At 53.4% G+C, this 14,768-nt stretch overlaps 1 protein-coding gene across 3 annotated transcripts in view; it reads left to right on the top strand.

Moving 5' to 3' along the window:
* Positions 1–205: 205 nt before the first annotated feature.
* The window catches only part of BCL6 (BCL6 transcription repressor), a 28,405-nt gene continuing 13,842 nt past the window's right edge, over positions 206–14,768 (top strand). For 2 of the 3 annotated variants that reach the window (XM_066621119.1, XM_066621117.1), the window contains exon 1: positions 206–342. The gene's annotated coding sequence lies outside the window, so the exon portion shown is untranslated. The other variant, XM_066621118.1, reaches the window with a different exon arrangement.

Genomic DNA, 14,768 nt, shown 5'->3' with positions numbered 1-14,768 from the left:
AATGGGCCAGGCCCCACGTGATCCCGGGCAAGCGGAGCCTACCACTGGCGGCGGGGGTGCCCGCTCCCGGGACCTTCGGCGCGCCCCTTTCCCCGGGGGCTCGGGGGTCCCCGCGCGGGGCGCCCCCCTGGAGGCACTGCCTCTCCTCAGGACGCGGCTGCGGGCGGGGCTCGGGGGGCTGCGAGGGCTCCTGGGGGGAGAGGCGCTCCCGGCCCCCCCCCGGGCGCCGGGCGGTGGTAGGGCCGACAGCTCAAATTCCGAGAATTGAGCGATGTTGATTCTTAGAACTGGGCTTCTTAGAAGTGGTGATGCAAGGAGTTTCTAGGAACGCGCGCAGACCAGGTGATTGATCCGCCCGCCCGCCGCCGCCGCTTGCAGTGCGCGCTGCGCCGTGGCTCCCGCTGCTGCGATGATGATGATGATGATGATGTCGGGGTGGTCGATGCGGCCCTCGCGGGTCTGCTTGCAGGGTCCGCGCCTGTCCCTGTGCGCTCCGCCGCCTCTCAGCGCGCAGGGCAGGGGCTGGAGCTCTGCTGCCCGGCGGGGCAGGTGGCAGGCAGGCAGGCAGGCGCTCGCCCCCTTCCCTTCCCTTCCCCGCTTCCCTTCCCTCCCCTCCCGGTGCCCAGGCTCGGCTTGTCGCTTTCCTTTTCCCGGGCTTCTCCTCCAGGCCGGGGCTGCTGCTCGGAAGGAGGGAGGCTGGCAGGCGACGGCGCGGGGAGCGGAGGCCAGGCGGAGAGGAACTGCCGCCGGGAGGGGGGAGAGAAGGGGCAGTGGAGGGGCAGCTGCGCTTCGCTCCACCTCGGCCCGGGCTGCGTGGTGCCCCTGCCCGCCTCCGATCACGGGGTTCATTGGGGGCGCCCTCCGGTTGCAGGGCTGCCCGCTCTAGGGGGAGCTGGGGGGAAGCCTCCTCGTCCCGCCTGCCTGCCTGCCTGCCTGCCTGCCCTCGGCGCTCCGGGGTCGCCACGAATTCCGCTCCGCTCCTGGCGCGGCTCCACCGGCCGGCCCGGCGCGGGGGCAGCTCCCCAGGGCGGGCGCGAGGGGACGCGACTGGAGCTGGGTGTCTGTGCGGGGGGGGGGGGGCGGACGGACGTGTTGTTGTTGTTGTGGATCTTTCCACCCGCCGGAGCGGCGGGGCGATGCTGTCGACGCGGCTCGGGGGGCTGATCCTGCCCCGCTGGGCTGCCCTGCCTGGCTCAGACCCCCCCCCCCGGCACGGAGCGCGCTGCGCTTGGGCTCTTTCCCCGGCCAAGCGTCCCTCCGGGCGGGCGGAAGGGACTGGGGCCCCGGGAACGGTCGCCTTCTGCGGGCGGCGGAGCGCCCGGCACCTGCCTCGATCGGGAGAGAGCCCGGCCGGCTGGGGCTTGGCGTGTGCGCGGCGGGCGGCCGGGCTGTGCTGCTGCGTGACTCGCGCGGCTCTCCCAATGGCCGGGCGGGCGGCTGGCCGGCCGGCTGTTCCTCGTGGAGCTGGGGCTGGAGCTGGAGCCCGGGGACGTGCGGCGAGTGGGGAGGCAGGGGGAGGCTGTGCCTCCCCGCCGGAGTCCTTCGAGAAGCGCCGTCCGCGCGTGGGTTGTGGGTGCCTCCCACGGCGGCGGCGCTGCTCGAGGGACTCCGGCGGGGCAGCACAGCCTCCCCACCCGCCGCACGTCCCAGGCTGCTGGCAGAACCGCCGGGGGAGTGGGTGGCGGGCTGACGGAGCCGGGCACGGGCCTGCGGGGCGAGCGGCGGAGGTATGACGGTGCAGAAAAGCGCCTCCCGGCCGACCTGCTGGCGGCTTCTCTGGAGGGGGCAGGAGCGCCTCCTTGCCGTGCGTGGGACCTGCAGGCGCGTCTTGGCGCAGGTCGGGGTTGTGTTCTGGCCCGGGGCTGGGCGCCTGGTCGCGGCTCCGAAGGCACTCGGAGGGCTGGATCGGGCTCGCTCGGAGGCAGCTTGGACTTCGTGGACCGTGCGCGACTGGGGGGGGGGTCGCCCGGGAAAAACACGGAGGCGGAGACCGCGGAGCCTTGGAGAGAAGCGAGCGGGTCCCTGCCCCCGAGGAGCTTGCAGGGGGGAAGCTGGGACTGGGGCTCCCTTTGGAGGGGATTCCAGGCCTCCGAGGGAGGCTGCAGGTGGGGTGATGGGGGCCGATGTCGCCCCCTTTCTCGCCCCTCCTGCAAATAACGTGGCGCCTTCTGCATGTGTGCCCTGCGCTCCTTTCTGGGGGCTCCCGAAGGGCAGGCGGGCTCGGCCCGTCCTCCAGGCGGCCTCCTGGTCCCCGGTCTCAGCAGATCCGCTTCCGGGACCACGCGTGGGGGGACTCCGCCTCGAAGGGGGCGCTGGCGAGTCCCCCCCCCCCCCGCCTGGGAAAGAACCGAGCAGGGGAAGCCACATCAGCAGCGCTGGTTGCACAACACGGGCAGGGAGTCCGGACTGGCGGCCCGGCGTTCTTTCCCTTGATCCGGAGTGACTTAATGCGGGTGAACCAGCCCCGGATAGGCGACCTCGGCTCTTGCCTCCCCCCGTGCTCTCTCTCTGCCAAGGGCTGCCAGTGTCCGCTGGCGGTTCCTGGAAGGGGCCGGCAAAGTCGCCTGTGCAACGTCTCTGGGATGGGGGGGGGCTTCGATCAGTGGCAGGTGGCCTGGGATCCTCACCCTCCTTCCTGGGGGATCAAGTTTCTCTTGTGGTCTCTTGGTGCTTCCTCTAATAATCAGGGATGTGGGGAGGCAGGGGAGGCAGTGCCTCCCCAAGCAATGGGGTGGGGAGGCAGTGCCTCCCCGTTGGAGTCCTTTGAAAAGCGCCGCCGCGCTGTGAGGTGCGCAAGCACCCACAACCCACGCTCGGGTTGTGGATGCTTGCGCACCTCACACAGCGGCGGGGCTTTTCAGAGGACTCCAACGGGGAGGCACTGCCTCCCCTGCCTCCCCACCCCATTGCACATCCCTGCCTCAACGTCCCAGGCATGTGTGGAAGTAGAGGTTTTCCAGGATTAGTGCTTGTCAATGACAGAAGTGCCTGGCTGCAGGGCCTGGTCTCCCCAGAGGTTGGGGGGGGGGGGGCGGAGACTCCAGAAAATAATGCTGTCAAAACTTCTCCTGGCTTCCCTGACTGTGGCTCCCGAGTGCCCTCTGGCGCTGGACTGTGGAGTGGCACCTCTGGTTCTCTTCCACCTCGCCCTCATTTGTAATTTTCCCTCTTTGGCACCATTGTGGTTTATTTTTCTTTTTTTTAACTTCAATATTATGAAATAGCTTTGACGTGCTGGGAAAGGGGTGTGTGCTGTGGAATCTGAATCAGGGCATTTTTCCCTGTGCTTCTGAAATTGGACACTGGAAGTCTTAACGACTTGTCTGCTTGGTGCTACTGCTCTTGCAACAGCAGTCCCACCTACTCACATGAAAGTGCCTTGAACTCTGTCCCTATCTGTCCACCAAGTCACATTAAGGCCTGTTGTACAGATGGTGACTTGTGCCCTTGACTTTGTACCCGGGTCTCCTCTCAGGTGTCCTCAGAACCACTCTGCCTGAGTATGACGAAGATGTAGGCGGCAAACTGCTTTTAGAACCTTTTATTTTGTTGTAGTGGTTTACATTGCAAAAGAAATGTGAAGGTGGTTCTCTGCCCCAGAGGGGCTTGCGCCCTTAAAAGAAACAAGAGGTGATGCCAGAAACTTCTGCTGGAAAAGTTGCCAAGCTTGCTGAATCAGGACCATTGCTCTCTCATTGCTAAATAAAAAAGCCACCACTTTAAAACGTGTCTTTTGTATCGTGTGGGTATAGAAAGGGATGTGTGGTCTGGGGAGGCAGAGCCTCCCCTCCCCTGCCCCAGTGAGCCTCGGAGCCTCATGTACCTCCAGTGAAAATAGCCTTCCACAGTAGGGAGAGACTAGAGCTTCTGACAACAACAGCTCAGCCCCCCCCCCCCGCATGCACAATCACAGAGGAGACTGAGTGGTCATTGCCATAAACTGTAGTCTCTCCAAGAGACTTGCCAAGAGAATACAGTTGTGGGCAGATGTCAATTCAGCCTCTGCGATGATTGTGGAGGTGCTGGGGTAGCCCCCTGAATGCCTCATGGGGTGATGTCAACCTTTTGTCACCACCAAACTTCCAGGTCTGTCTCCCCAACCTTGGACCTTACTGCATGTCCCTGGTTGGGAGGAAACTAGGCGATTAAATAAGGTAACGGAAAGGAGCTTTGTGGAGCTTTAGTTTATGTATTCATTTTAGTAGTAGTATTCTTATTGATATTAACAAAAATATTCTCCAAGATCTTCCAGAGTTCTGCTGGTGGCATGAGGGGAGGAAGAGGAACAGGGACCCTCTTCCATTCTGTGCAAGACTTGTGCTTTTCCAAAGACATTGGCACTTGGCAACCTAATTTTCTGCCCAGTCTGACTAGGTCAGTCATTCATTTTAAATGAGTGGCAAATCTTGTCCTGAGGATTTCAAAATTTTGTTTAAACAAACAAACAAACAAAAACCCAAAAGGCTCATATATAAAAAGTCACTTCTGGCTATTTGAACCTCTTTCAAAGATGCCTCTGTGCAGCTTTCATTTGACAGCCAAGAAGCAACTCAGAGTCACTTTAGGCAATTGGTTTTTTGGGGGAAAAGAAACTGACTCTGTGGAGGCTTTTAAAATTTGCAGACCACTATTCTGTTTCTGTTATAACTGGCCTCAATAAAAGATTGTTTCCAGAAGGTTCTTATCAAGTAGTAGCCCTCTTGCTATTTTCTGTTCTTGAGAAAAATAGTCAGACTTTGCCTGGAGGAAAAAAAGGAATCTGACTCTGTTTGGTTGGGGCCAACAGCCACTCCTCTTCAGTCCAAGGTTGAACTGTTGTAAATATTTGGGTTTTTAAAATCAGAGTGGCAGAAAAGATACCAGGTTCTCCAAAGGTGCTTGCTTCAAAGGGGAAGGAAACATCCTGAAGCAGAAGCTGTGCAAGGGAAGGTCTCTTGCACAACTGCCACTCAAACGAATGGGAGCTGTGGAAGAACCTGCAGATCTTGGCAACCCAGCTCAAAGGTGCCTCTGTCAGGGTTGCTTTGTGGAAGTACCAAGTCTTCAGCGGTTAAAGGGAAAAGATGGTGGTTCTTGTTTAACTTTTGAAATAGAATCCAGAAATGTAACAGAATCTGCCAGGATCCTTAGAAATGAGCTTCAAAAATTAGTTTTTAAATTGGGGAAAAAATGCATCTACTGGTTGCCATCCTGCTGGCATAAATTTCATTTAAAGTTCTGCTAATTTCAGTGGAAGTGATGTGTATGTTTTCTGTTCCCACTGAAAAAAGTGGGATTGGCAAACAATTATGCTGAATTGTGTATGATGAGCTTGATGGAGACCTGGACGGTGTTTTTTGACAGACTCGCAGAGAGAGCTTGGAAGTACTGAGCCAATTCTGAATCAGGGTAAGGGCTGTTGGCTCATTGGAGAAATCCCTTAGCAATCCCTGTGGTGCCACCAGTAAAATTCAGTGAAGGCTTCTTCTGTTCAGTGTTCAGCATGTTTACTTCTTCTGCATTTCTCACCCACAAACTTTCACTGTGTTTTTGGGGTCAATCTCACTTGTGGTGGCTGGGGAGGTGGAGAGTGGGGTCTTTGGCTTTGAGGAAGTGGTTATGGCCGCAGGAGTCCTGTTCTTCTAACTTCCCCCCAAGTTGCATAAATTTCTGTGTCTAAGTCAAAGCCTTTTAATTTCCTCCTTTGAGTGTGAATGGATGCAAATTTCTTCCCTTTCCCTCCACCCTGTTCTTATTCAGTGCCTTGGGTGTTCTGGGTTTGTTTGTTCAAATCTGCTTTTCATGGGGCTCCCAAGTTCAACCTTCCACAAAGGTGTAGTGCTGAGAGTGTAGGGTTTGGTTAGCATGCTCACTGGGTGACTTTGGGCTATTCTCGCAGTCTAACCCACCGTGCAGTCTAACCCACCCACATTACATCTTGAGTTTTTACAAAGGTGACTATTCCAGCTGGAGACTCTTATTCTCCCCCCCCCGCCCTCCACAAAGTCATGTTACAAAGACTGTACCTATTGGTTAAGCTGCTCAAACCCCCATCTAAACATTTTCACTTGCTGTTGCTTGTCTAATAGATGTGTCCCTGGGCAAGGAGGGGACTGAAACAGGAGTAGGGGACAGTGCAAGGCTGTGCAATGTTAAGATCCCCAAAGGCTGTCAGGAAGGAGGGCATATGAAATTTTTCCCACCCAAATGTCCTCCTTGAGCAGGGGGTTCCAGATGGCCTGATCGTCTTTGCAGAATAGCACAGTTGTGTTGGGAGTCCGCCATTCTTCTAGTTCTGGTTGAGGCCACTGTGCATATTCTTCTGCTTGTGGCTTTTTTCTTTCCCATGCACATGAACACATGTGTGAATTAAACTGCAGCGCAAAAGGCAGTCACACAGAGGGTCTTTCCTTGGCACAAATATCTGAATGGCAAACAGTACCTGTATCGATTCAAAAATGAATTTTGGAAATCCTCCACGTTGAGCTAGGAGGCAGGTGGCGTGAGGTGTGGGGCTCAGTTGAGCAACAGTGAGTAGCAGGAGTGTGGCACAGCTGCACATTCTGAGTACCAGGATCCCCCCGCACGTGGCACTGGGCCTTGCCCTCGGTCTTTTCGGCTGACCTGATCTTCGTCGACCTGATCATCTTTGCCACACTGACGCTGGGGTTGTCTGCCAGTGTTCCCATTCCTCAAATTGGAACTGTGGTGGAATGGAAGTGGCTTGCCACCCCCACCCCGTTGTCAGGGACTTGACTGAGTTGATATTCAGATCCCTGTCCCAGACTGACTCCCATTTATCAGAACAGGCTTTTTGGGAACATAAGAACATAAGAACAGCCCCACTGGATCAGGCCATAGGTCCATCTAGTCCAACTTCCTGTATCTCACAGCGGCCCACCAAATGCCCCAGGGAGCACACCAGATAACAAGAGACCTGCAAGGCCTCCTGGGAATTGTAGTTAAGAACAGCCCCACCGGATCAGGCCATAGGCCCATCTAGTCCAACTTCCTGTATCTCACAGCGGCCCACCAAATGCTCCAGGGAGCACACCAGATAACAAGAGACCTGCAAGGCTTCCTGGGAATTGTAGTTTAAGAACATAAGAACAGCCCCACCGGATCAGGCCATAGGCCCATCTAGTCCAACTTCCTGTATCTCACAGCGGCCCACCAAATGCTCCAGGGAGCACACCAGATAACAAGAGACCTGCAAGGCCTCCTGGGAATTGTAGTTTAAGAACATAAGAACAGCCCCACTGGATCAGGCCATAGGCCCATCTAGTCCAGCTTCCTGCATCTCACAGAGGCCCACCAAATGCCCCAGGGAGCACGCCAGATCACAAGAGACCTGCAAGGCTTCCTGGGAATTGTAGTTAAGAACATAAGAATAGCCCCACTGGATCAGGCCATAGGCCCATCTAGTCCAGCTTCCTGCATCTCACAGAGGCCCACCAAATGCCCCAGGGAGCACACCAGATAACAAGACACCTGCAAGGCTTCCTGGGAATTGTAGTTAAGAACATAAGAACAGCCCCACTGGATCAGGCCATAGGCCCATCTAGTCCAGCTTCCTGTATCTCACAGCGGCCCACCAAATGCCTGGGGAGTGTGTGTGCAACACTTCCCTGGGTTTCCATGTCTGGTTGCCAGCTAAGGATACAAAGCTGAAGGAGCGTGACTGATCCCTGTCGATTCTCCATAAAACTTAAAAAAAGTTAAGGAGTAACAATGAGTTTGGAACATCCTTCACCAGCCTGGTGGCTCCAGGCCTCTCTGTGTAGGAACAGGAATGACAACTATTCCTAAACTAGAGCATCCACACGGTAGCAAATTCTACAGATTGCTGCAGCCAGTCCCTGACCCTCAGGTGCACTTATTTGTGCCTGACTGTTTTTAGGAGCACATCTCACAACACTTAGGAGGTAGTCTTATCCGAAGTTTAATGTGGCATCCCTGATGTCCAGCAAGCTGCGGCTTAGTTCTGCTTGCCAAGGATGAGGTCTGAGGACAGACCAGCTGCCAGGGGAGCACCCCAGAAGGCATTAATTTCATAGCAACAGAAAACTGCACCTCTTCATTGAATGGGATTTTGGAAAGCTAACCTCAAGCTGGCCACGTAAATAAAGGTGATGGGAACAGGTGGGATATTGGGCCAAAGAGCATTTCATCAAAGCAGCGGCTGCTGCTAGGGGCAGTCTCTCAGCCTTGCTGGCATTTCCCCTCCCCGCTCCGGCTCAACATACTCAAGGACCTAGTTCAGCCGTGCAAGCAAAGCTCAGGGATGGCAGCTGCCCAGTCTGTACTCTTCTCTGTCTCCGTTTCTCCCTCACAGCACAGGAGCAGTTTTTGCCACCTGCTTCTGATCCAGGCCTTCTCCCTGCTGACAGAGTCACCACTGGCTTCATGGTGCACATGTGCAATGAAAAGAGTGGTCAACGGGATGATGAGCAGGGCCCGGGGCAAGTTCTGGGGCATTGAAAAGGTGGCGTGTAAATGTTTTAAATAAAGAAATGGGGCTGACGGCTCCCTTTCAAAGCCAAAGTTGGGCTGCAGCGTGAGTTAATCAGCCGGAACTGAAGAACACAGGGAAGGAACTAACTGGGACCAGTTTTACCATCAGTGAAAAACCAGGAAATGCTCCTGCCTGGTGTTGACCCCTTGATGGCTGGCAGAGCCACAGGTTCCACTCACTAGATTTTTCATCTGAAGGTCTGCCTTTTATTTTGCAAGTAGAAGCAGGTTCAACCCCTTGAATCCCGTGGGTAGGGCTGGGTAGGAGATGCTGGATGAGATCCAGGTGAACTGCCTGTCAGTCTAGCCAAGACTGATCTTGATGGACCAGTGGCCTGACATTGGAGCTGCACCTGCTGATTCCTTGCCCCGCCTTGGATCTTGGACTTCTCGGTGTCCAAATGTGACCTGCTGCTGCAGGGTAATGGGGTTGCACCATCGCCCTGCTGCTGTTCCTGGAGAACACAGGTGGCAGTGATGTCCCCAGGCCACACTGGTGTCTCCTGTGCAGCCCCTGTAACACTTCAGGGGGAACAGAACTAAGCTGAAGGGAATTGGGCAGCATCTCCAGGGAGCAGAGGGGTACTGATTACCACCCCCACCCCCCGAAATTCCAAATTTTTGTTTCCTCTGAACTTGTGTCAAGGAAGATGTTTCGGCTGAGATGGGAAACCCACCCACACCCTTTCATTACAGATACAAATGCTGGCAGTAATTTGAATTCTTAGCTCGAAGAACTGAGTGCGGCAGCAGCAGTGGCAGCAGGGGATGGACCCAAGCCGGAGGTTCTGCTGCCACTGGACGCCTTGAATGCCCTGGGGAGGCAGGATAAAAATATATGGAATAATACAGAGAAGGAGTTGCACGTACTCTTGAAGCTGCTACTTGGTTTTGATAGGCCTGGTGCACTGCACTGTTCTCCTCATGGGATGCCTGTATCATGGGGCACTGCAGAGCAGCTGTGGGAAGGCTCCTCAGCCATGTGATGTTGGGGTGCTAGAAGCACCGCACAGTCCATGGGCTTTGATTGTGTTAAAGGTATACAAGTGGCCCATACGTGCATCATCTGTCCCCAAGAGGCTGCCTTAGCCAGGGCCGGGTCCTTTTTGGTTCATCAAGACCAGCATTGCCTGCTCTGACCAAGATCTGTCCCACCAGCCACTATCTGACTCATTTAACAGGAAATGCTGGAGATGAGGAGGGAGTGCCCCACAGCCAGCGACCCACCTGTTGTCAGTGGTCACGCTTTGAATTCCCAGGGTCTTGGGTTCTCTTGCACACTCTCTCTTTAATGACTTTGCGGAGAATTTGCATTCCTCCCCCCTCATTCTTCTCCTTTCCATATTTAAGTGGAAACCACATGATGATGATGATGAACTCTCCCCTATATTGTATTTCCTAGAAACACTTGTCTGCTTGGGCAGGAAGCAGGATCATGCTGGAACTTGGAACAGAATGCTCTATTTAGGCTCCTGAGCCACAAGAACCTGCATGTGGGGGTGGGGATGGGGTGGGGGGAGCTGGCAGAATGCAAGTTGCTTTGATCTGTGCTGACAAAGCAGTGTTCAGCGGAGCGCTTCCTCCCACTCCCGTCCCCACGTTTTCCTATTTTGTAAATCTGTGTCTGTTTGGCTCAGTGTCTGCCTGTATAGTTGAGAAGGCCAAAGACTTGCCCAGAGAAGGGGAGACCTTTAAAAGACCTCTGGTCCAGATCGGTGGCTTTCAAGCTTGCTGCTCTGAGAGAATCCCTTCCACATCAGGTTGCTCTGTGCTGGGGTTTCATGGCAGGCCGGGCTTCCTGTGGCTTTCCCAGCAGGGTGCAGGTTTTGTCCACAGCCCTGTGTGACCAGTGAGCGTGACCTGGGTGACACTAATGACTAGACTCTGCAGGGGATGATGTGCTGGCTTGTGCTGGCCAGCTGCCAACCTGCCATTTACAAACCTCCTCTTTTGGGGGCATCATTTCAGAGGCTGGAGTTCCCTGGAACATGGTTTGCAGACCACTGCGAGAGGCCATCATTACTCTGGCCCCAGAGCATCACAGGGTAGGCTGCACGTGTTGCAGTGCCACCTTCAAGCACTGGGTTGCATTAGAGGGTTTGTGTGAGTTGCAGGCTGTGAATGCTCCCTTTTGTGAAATGTGAGGCCCCATGGACAGAGTGTTGGCTCAGCAGACCCCCACTTTTACCTACTCCTTCAGGGACAGATCCTGCAGTATATCCTGTTTCAGTGTGGCTGACAGAGATTCAGGTCCGAGACTGTCGCTGACTGAAGCTCTTAAGAACATAAGAACAGCCCCACTGGATCAGGCCATAGGCCCATCTAGTCCAGCTTCCTGTATCTCACAGCGGCCCAACACTTGTGAGCAAGGGGCTTGTGAGCCTGGAACTGAAGGGCGGTCAGTATTCTGTAAAGTGCTGAAAAGATGGGAGATAATTGCAACTTTGTGAAAGAGAGGAAATCCACTAGTATTCCATAATACAGTGCAAGGTGCAGAGGCTAGGTTTATCTGTGCTCAGTGGAACCTCCAAGTTCTAAGGCACTCTACCTCTAAATGCTAGCTGCTGAGGTGCAAACAGAGGGGAAGGCTCTTGCCTTCACACACTCCTTGTGGCCTCCCCATAAGCATCTGGTTATTCATCCCATTTTCAACAGCGCTGGGCTAGTTGGATCCAGCAGAATCGTTGGTACAGCAAAAACAAAGTGCCTGAGGTCACAGAGTATAAACTCGGCCCCTGTTAAAAATGTACTTGGCTTCCTGAGGCCCACAAGATCTTGATGACCTTGTGCACAAGTGATAAATGAAATGGATATATTTACCTTGAGTACCAACATCTTTATTGGGCCCACTTCTGTTGGTGCCAAAATAAATGGGTTAGGAAGGGCTGTGTCATCTGTCAGAATAGAAGGGCAGCTGGTTGGATGGGGATCTGGTAGCTTTCCACTCGGCCTGAAGCCTGTGGAACTTGAAAGCTTAAATACTTACGGCGCCAACAGAAGTAGGTAACTTGTACGTGATTTTGAGATTGGCACATGTTGTCTAAATGCTTGCAAGAAAAGAGCCAGCTGGGACATGGCCATTCCTTATGCAGGAGTGTCCTCTGGTGGAGAGAGTGATGATGGCACCCTTAGCCTGGTCAGGAGGTAACAGGTTGATAGAAAGTGTGATAGTTCCTTGTTTTAAAGGTGAGTGTAGAATGCAAGCAGTCTCTTCCTCTACGAAGCTTAGGGTGGCACACAGTTGCCATTTTATTCTTTTAACAATCCTGTGATGGGTGAGTTCAGGCTACATATCAAGATAATTTCAATTCATAACTATAATGATGCCATAGACAGTATTGGGGGGGTGTTTGGGGGGGGGACATCAGAATTTTCCTTGGCTTTTAACATGAGGTCTGATTTAAATATCTGAAAGAGAATACAGTGTGTAGTGGTGCTTGTCTGCTTGCCACTCTTCAAGGTCTTGAAAGCCCTCTGAAACTATGACAAACTATTGGTGCAGTGTAGGCTGTCCCTTGGTCAAACAGTCCTGAGCAAGGAACTACTCAAACACCCTCTCCATTGTTCGGTTTTTGAAGACCTTGTGTGCAGGCTTTTATCTGGTCACAGAAGGTGACACATTTGTCTGCATGAATCTGTAAATCTGCTGTTGCTCATATGGTGTAATAAGCAAATAAAAATGCATCAGTTTCCTCTAATCTCATATGGAAGCTTTTTAAATATAAGAGTAACTGAAAGATCCAGCAGGTGCACACACCTCATGCCAGGCTCTCCTACCTAAATCCAGCCTCAAGTAGAATTGTCCAAATGCAGCAAACCAACCCTCAGATACCAGCAATAACAGTTTGCAGGAACAGCAAAACTAGACATGGCAGCAGATCAATCCTTCAAGGTCCTGACAGGTGGTGCTGGTTTTTTACCTGACATTCGAATGATGCTAGTGGATGTGCCCACCTTGCTTGCCTGGAGAGGGTGAGCATTCACGAAATCGGGTGCCATGACTAAGAAGGCTCTGCTGCCCCCTCCCCAATCGCCACTTGCTTCACTAATTAGAGTCTGGTTAGGGGAGCTGCTCCAGAGTGTCCTGCAGCTGATCTGCTTGGAGAAAATGGAAAAAGAGCTCCTTTCTTTGACCAAAGTGATGAAGGAGGGTTATAATAGAGGCCAATGAACGAGGAGTAGAAATCATGGGACATGATCCACCCCTTTTGGAGGCTCAGGGGGTTTGGAGAGTGGGACTCACTTGGCAGGGGACAAAATAAGGGGTGAGTGGTCAGTTCAGACACTGCCAAGCATCCAGAATGCTGCTTTACTTGCATATATTTTTACAGACGTGGACTCGGCCCACTGCTTAGAGTGAGTCCCTTGCAACTGGGCTCGTTGAGCGAGTATTGCTCTCCACTCTGTCTCGGTTTTCCCCCTCTGTGAAATGGAGATGAGCAACCCGCCTCCACAGTTTCATTGTTGACAATAAAACCCGAAGAACTGCCTGTGAATAAGAACACTGAAAGTGATGGAGAGCTCCATCCTCTTTCTGTGAATGAGGCCCAGCTAGTCCAATATGGAACACAGAGGCTGTATTTAAGTGCATCGCTGGGCTTATCACACACAACATGATGGACACCTGGAGACAGTGACATAGCTACAGAGGGGTGGTGCAGTTAGTACTGCAGGTACCGCAATGCACTGTGTAAGCAGCCTCTCCAATGGCAAGCGGTCAGAGTGTGCTCTGCGCTCCTGCGCGGTCCTGTTACTGCCCGGAATGGCTGCAGCAGCTGGTGGGAGGGGCCGCTTACACAGTGCGTTGTGGCACCTGCAGTACTTACTGCGCCACCCCCTGTAGCTATGACACTGGATGCACCCCTTATGGAACTGAAGGAGAAGTTGTACTTGGGCAACAGGAATGTATAGGACTGCGAAGAGCAAGGGGACACTTTTGCCAGCTCTGTCAAAGTTAATGATGCTTCCCAGCCTGCAGCATCTGAGGTCAGTTTCTCTAAGAGCTGAAACTGGCAAATGGCTTCTTCCTGTTGCAACTGAGAAGCTGCCTTGTATGGACTTGGACCTGCTTGTTCCTCTAGTCCAGTGCTGGCTGCTCAGCGGCTGGCAGCAGTTAGGCAGGACACCTGGCCAGGTCCCCTTCTCAGCCCTGCTACCTAAGAGCAGATCCTTTTCTTATTTTAAAGATGTATATTCTGCCTTTCCAGTATTTTTGTTGTTAGCTGCCTTGTTCAGCTTTTCAGTCTAAAAACAATGACCACAAGCATAATATTCAATTAAAACTCGACCCCAGCACAACCCATCAGGCAGCCAATAAAAATCCATACAAGATATCATGACAGCAGATTAAAAAAATAAAAGAGAGGCATCATGGAGGACAGGCAAATAGCAGTAAAATAAGCAAATGAAACCTTAAGCTGAAGCAAAAGTGGCAAAAGCCATCAAAGCCCCACACTCCAGTCCACCCCCAAAGTCTTCAGTTCTCACCAGAGATTTTCCCGTGAAGGGGCTGTTCTTATTCTCTGGAAGAGAGTTCCAGAGATGTAGTGCCACAGCAGAAACGGCCCTGCTTCTTGCTGCCAGCCCTTCTTGCCTCTGATGGTGGCAGTGGCCCTATCTGATGACCTGTGGGTATGGACTGGACTACATGGAAGTGGGCAGTCCCTAAGATACCCCAGTTCCAGGCCATATAAGACTTTGAAAGTGAACTCCAGCACCTTAAATTGTATCCAGAAACAAATCAACTACTGGAGCAGCAGCCTACTATAGAAGTGAACGAGGTGACCACCCAGGCCACCCCATTCTGCACTAAATTTTCAATGGCAGCCCCATGTAGAGCACATTATGGGCTTCCAATTGAGATGTCACCAGGGCATAGACTGCCATGGCAGGTCCAACTGACTTGGGTGTTGCTGCAGCTGGCACACCAGCTGAAGTTGCGCAAAAAACCCCTCAGGCCACAGCCACCACCTGGCAATTCAGGAGTAGCTGTTGATCCAGTAGGCCCCCAAGCTGTGGACTGAATCATACAGAGGGAGTGCAAACCTGTTCAGAACAAGTCCATCATCCAGCACCTGCACTGTGGTTTTCTGGACCAAGAGAACCTCTGTTTTGTCTGGATTTAACGTCAGTAAATTCACTCCTATCCAACCTGTTAATACCTCCAGGCAGCACTCCAGGACCCTTTGTATGTGATAGAAAGGAGAGAGCGAGAGAGCCAAGCATCATCAGCATATTGGTGACACCCCACCTGACTTTTCCCAGCAGTGTCACAC

The sequence above is a fragment of the Tiliqua scincoides genome, chromosome 3, assembly GCF_035046505.1.
Source record: "Tiliqua scincoides isolate rTilSci1 chromosome 3, rTilSci1.hap2, whole genome shotgun sequence".
NCBI classification, from domain to species: Eukaryota; Metazoa; Chordata; class Lepidosauria; order Squamata; family Scincidae; genus Tiliqua; species Tiliqua scincoides.
This window is presented reverse-complemented; position numbering and strand designations above follow the sequence as displayed.